Below are 6000 nucleotides of genomic sequence, written 5' to 3'. Positions count from 1 at the left end.
CCCTTCAGATGACAACCTACCACGGCACTATTAGTAACCGAGGAGACTGTATGTTTATTGGCAGACGTCTGTCCAATCATAGTACGAAGAAGAACCCTTTGGCGGGCCGCCCCTTTGCTCTTTATCCAATGATAGAAGAGAATTTGGAGGTGGGCGTCTTCAAGAAGGTGGGACTTCACCGAAGTTAGGTTGAGTGTTGGAATCCCACGGTAAACGCCGAGAGGTAGTTATCCCCCCAGTCCGGTTGAGTGAGCATACTGTAGGTGACAGTTCATGTTCACCTTCTATTCTGATCCCCGGTGGACAGGCGTTTGCTGTTAAAGATTTGTTGTACAGGTTTATTTCGTATATCCCATCCCCCATTTTATTTTACTAACAATTGCCACCCTTTCTACCATGCCGTTTAACACATGCTCCTTAATCCGTTAGATGCAGCATTAAACGCGTTTATGTGCGTTGCAATATATATACAGTACGTATGCTTTTATATTTTAATTGTTCCGGCAACCGTTTAAAATAAGGTCGTTAAACCTCATCTGCGTTGTATTGTAAATTAAAATTATACTGATTTTTAAAGTAAATCCATCTTTAGCTGTGGAATTGCCAATATTCTACTGAAAAAAACATATCTGTTTTAAAATTTAGAGCACATACTGTAATAGCATCTTGAGTTCATTCTGTTTACGTTTCTACAGAGTGGTAGAACCAAGAGCATAAATCTATGCATTTGGTAATACAAACCCAAAAACAATCTTAAAATGAACTGTGTAGATGGGATGCAATTCAGAGGTAACAACATCCTTATTTACGAATAATTTATTACACTTTTACCTGACTCACCCAGTTTATTATGCAAGAATACTGCATTTCATGAACTGTCCTGGATGTTCTTTGTTAATTGACATCGATTAAAGAATCACACTTCTATGTAAATTCTGTTACAGAGGGTAGCTGTTTGAATCGTGAATGGCAAAAAAAAGACCATTCAAACACTGGTTAAACTTAGAGTTTAGGCATTTACGATATTATTTATTACAGTTTCAAATAGTGCATAAGGATGCTATCCAAGTGAATTGCAGTGTATTAGATTTCTACTGCCATCTGCTGGGGAAATGTAGACAGTCTTTATGTCAATTTCATTATTATTATTGATGATGATTTAATTCTGTATTCTTCAGTCATGGTTTAACAGTTATCCTTAAAATATACACCAAAGGAATTGAAAATTAAGAACTTAACAAAAAGTGTCAAATACAAATATGGGATTGCTAATAGATATAATATTCACAATTAGAAGAAGTGAGGAAAACTACCTACGATTGGCGTGAAAGGTTTCAGAAAGGAATGATTAATTGTGTCCGAGCTGCTAGTGTCTGCTGCCACAGGGGACAATGTTGAGTTGAAAACTGGAGTATTGAACTGGAGCTGCCTTAAAAGTTTGTCTCATGATACAGTAAACTGCAAAAGTCTGAGCTCCTGCAAATTCCAAGATCGGAAAGTGCCAAAAATATTCACTAATGGACATAAAAATACAAATTTGTAAATATATCAGTTCTCTCCACTAATACAAAAAAGAAGGGAGGTGAATCTCATCATCATAATAACAAAAAGCATTTGCTCATCATTAGGAATGTAAGAGATATACATACAGTGGAAATACCCACCACCACCATCAGTACCAAAAGACATGAAAATCTTATCCAGATGTCAAGTGTGATGGCTCTTTCGTCATGGGTGTCACTGTGCACGTGATAATGCACAAGGTGAGGACTGCAAACCTGGCCTTTGTGGGTGGTGGGCACAAACACAACACTTCATTACCTAAAGGTGTTTATACGGGTGTTTATAGCACGACAATCGTCTATGCATTTTGATGAGGTAGCAAAACATATCATATATGTTGTTCTTCACAGCTAGTAAAATAATCCGAATATCAATTGTAAATGAGCCTGAATATATTAATAATAATTCCATTGCATTTATAGAGAACCGATCATTCCAAAGGATCACAGAATGCTCTGCATTTAGAAGGAGACCCACCTAAAGAGTTCAGGGGAAACTTTAGGAAGGTGAGATTGTACAGGCCCAGACTGTAACTTAACAAGGACACCAGTTCAACACCTCTACTCTTTCAATAAATGTTGTGGGGACTTTTAACAGCCAATTAAGTCAAGACCTTGGTTTACCATTTCATCTAACGGACGGCACCCACTATGGAGCTATGTCCCTAGTCACCACACGGGGGCGCTGGAATTTAATTGTGGGCCAGAGGCGAATGTGCCACTCAAGAGGTCTACCGGTCTCCCTTAGAACCCACTGAAATACATTCAAATCTTTTTAATTATTGCACTCGAGGTACCACTCTTTAACTGCCTGTCTCCTAATTAGAAAAGTCTCTAATGGTTCGTGAAACCTCTGTTCAGGGTTTATACAGAGCTGGAACCAGAAACTAGGCTCTTTCTTTGGAGCTATATTCACAGCATTAAGATGGTGAAATGACGGGCAGGACAATCAAAAGTTCAAATGAAAAAAACAATAATAATACAACAAATAACGTTTATCGTTACTATAATACAGTATTTTTGTGTACTGAAATGCAACAAATTTAAAATGTAATAAAAACTCACTTTTTCCTCTACTTCCACTATTTCTTTACCTTTTATGTCTTTTTCTTTTTTTTTTGACAAGACAGGACACAGTTACAGAACAATTTACAGAGCAAGGACAAGTTACAGAACCGCTAAGTGAAACAGTCAATAATCCAGAACCAAACTGACATAGTGTAATAACAGATGATGGTTTTAAGATGTTTCATAAATTAAAGATTTGTTAACAAGCTCCGCACAGTGCATAAGCTTTGTACGTTTTAATACTAACTTGAGAACCATTAACTGATATTTCTGTGATCTTTTGAGACCATTTATAGAAATTGTGTTGTTTTTAAAATGACTTAGAAATAGTGACAGTGGATACTACCTGAAGTCTGCAAAATACAGTGACCATGGTTACAAGAATTCTCTAATTTGCCATGCAGTAACATTTTGAATCAGACTAGACTATGCAATTAGACAATTTGCAACTTCTGCTGGTAACTTCTTCTGGTTCAGAATTTGTTGTACTAAGCATAAAGACAGCATTAATAGCTAAAAATACATGTTATGAATACAGGATAGAACTCACTCAATTACAGCCCAAATTGGGTGATATTTATACCCACAAAGCCTATATTTACTTTATTCATGGTTGGAACAACAATAACAAAATTCAGCCTGTATTTTAAAATGGAATAAATAGACTGTATATATGACCATCTGAACTAATAAACCCCTTATTAATAACACCCTTTAGATAACCATAAGAAGACTTTTACAATCTATACAGGATTTACGAATCTAGCTTCCTCTCAGACATAGCAAAATGCTTATTTTTCTCAATTAAAGAGGAAGCAATGCTGACTAATGAGCTTGTCAAATTACATTTCACAACAAGAAGTTAGATTTACAAAAAAACAATAAATCACCAGGGCATGAAAAGGCACATCTGGTTTTTGAAAAACAATTCCAAGTATTATCTCCTATTCTGTGTAATGTACTAATATATCAAAAGTATCGAAAAGGGTGTCTGCCTTAATTTGTGAAACATTACTTAAATGACTAAATCCCAATAATTAGATGATTTGCACCCTATCAAATTTTTAAATAGAAATTATAAAATCAAAAATTGAAAATGTCCATAATAGAATAAATAGCAACATACAATTTAATGTACCAATGAGAAACAGAACAATATTTAGAGTTCATCATTGTTTATATAATTTGTGGTTCTAAAATGATCTCTCTTGAGAGAATGATCTATTGAACTTTTGGCAATCAAACAACCATCCATGTACTGCACTTTGGAAATGTATCAAATAAACATTTATTGACAATTTTATATACTGGCCTATAGGAAATCTACACCCTCTTTCAAAATTTTCATCTTTTGTTGTCTTACAACCTGAAATTAAAATGCATTGAAACTGTTTTTTTTCTTTCATCAACACAACCTGCCCTACAGCTTGCCAGTGACAATGATAGTCTAATAATTGTTAGAAAATTAATTACAAATAAAAACTGGCACAGCTTGGTTACCTAAGCGTTCACCCACCTTGTAATTACAATCCTAAATTAGCTCAGGTGTAACCAATTGCCTTTAAACTCACATACCAAGTTAACTGACCCCCATCTGTGTTTAATTGTAGTGATCCTCATGAGTTCAGAACAAATTCAGCAGTTTCTGTAGGTTCTTTATGCAGTCTCAACAATGAGCACCATGGAGCTTTCAAAAGAGCTCTGAAACAAATTACTGGCACAGATGAGGTATAAAAAATTTCAGCCTTGAGTACTCCTGAGAGCACAGTCCAGACTATTATTAAGAAGTATGAGTCGTATGGCTTCTCCAACAATGCTTAGAACAGGCTGTCCCTCCAAACTGGATGAGCAAGCAGGGAGACTGATCAGAGGGGCTACCAAGAGGCCTATGGCAAATCTGAAAGAGCTACAGGCTTGTGTACATGTGACAATATCATAGGCACCCCACAGATCTGGCCTATATAGCAGGAAATCACGATGGAAGCCATTACTAAAAAAAACAGCCACGAAGCATTTAAATAATCCTGCGAACACATGGCAAAAGCATTTGTGTCCAACAAAACGAAGATGGAACTTTTTTGCCTAAATGCAAAGCATTGTAACTAGCACAAACTCAATGCTGGAAAATACTGAAAGAACATCATTCTGGCTGTGGAGCGTGATGTCAGCATCACGTAAGGGGGGAGTTTCCTGTCAGCAGGGGCGGGAGTACTTTCCGCAAAGGCGGGAAAATTAAAGGAGGATACATGGAAAAGTTCACGAGGGAAGGCTAGTGCCTTCTGCAAGAAAGCTGAAACAGGGATTGAAGTTCACCTGACCGCTGACAATGGCCTGACGCACATGGCCAGAGCAGCACTGGAGTGGCAGAGGAATGAAAAGCTGAATGTCCTTGAGTGGCCCAATCAGAGCCCGACCTAAATCCAATCAGAAATATGACTTGAAGATCGGTGTCCATCAGCGCTTCCCGAGCAACACAACAGAGTCCGAACAGTCCGAATGTTCAAATATAGGTGTGCACGTTCATAGAGAACAAACCCTTCAGACTCACAACTGTAATTGTTGTCAAAGTGCTTCCTCCAAATATCAACAGAGGGAGGTGGGGGCTTGCACAATTGTGAAATTACCACGTGGAGTGTAGTGTGTAAATAAAGATAAAACAAACTGTGAAAAACTGGAAGGGGTGTAAACTTTCTGTAGGCGCTGTACTGTATATAAAAGAATGAAAATTGTATTAAAAATCTTCTGTTATTGGCAACTGTTTACCTCCATGTATAAAATATTTATTCACAAACCCTACTATGCTGTATCAGTATATAACAATATGATCATTTAAGAAAAAAAGGTCTAAAGATCAATATGGTTTTTTGAGCACAAAGTAGCAATGCTTTTATTCTGCATCAATGATGGCTTAAACAGGTGATGTCTAGATGAAAAGGCTCAACCTGTTCCCTGAACAAAAAACATTCTTTTATCTTTTGCGCCTCACACATCAGGAAGTTATAATATGATAATATATAACAAAAAATAAGAAGATACTCACAACTGTCTTTTGTCAGAGACAGTTTCTGTTGCTGACCCATGCATGGGTACATCCTATCATTTAAAACGAAACATTACCAAGAAGTATCATTTTCTTGTTTAAAAAATTCATGTAGCTAAAGCCATTTCACAATATCAGACAGAATCATGGCTGTTAAATCCTGCAAGTTTGTCTTTTTCAATGAAAAACAATATACTGTGATAATCGCACTGTATACATACTCAACCGTAGTGGAGTATTGCAGCTACAGTAATGAAAGTATTCAAAACCCGTGAAATCTAGAAAAGGGACACAGATCACTCTACTATTATGACACAACGTCAACTGGTG

This window comes from Atractosteus spatula, chromosome 4, assembly GCF_055471065.1.
Source record: "Atractosteus spatula isolate fAtrSpa1 chromosome 4, fAtrSpa1.hap1, whole genome shotgun sequence".
NCBI classification, from domain to species: Eukaryota; Metazoa; Chordata; class Actinopteri; order Semionotiformes; family Lepisosteidae; genus Atractosteus; species Atractosteus spatula.
This window is presented reverse-complemented; position numbering follows the sequence as displayed.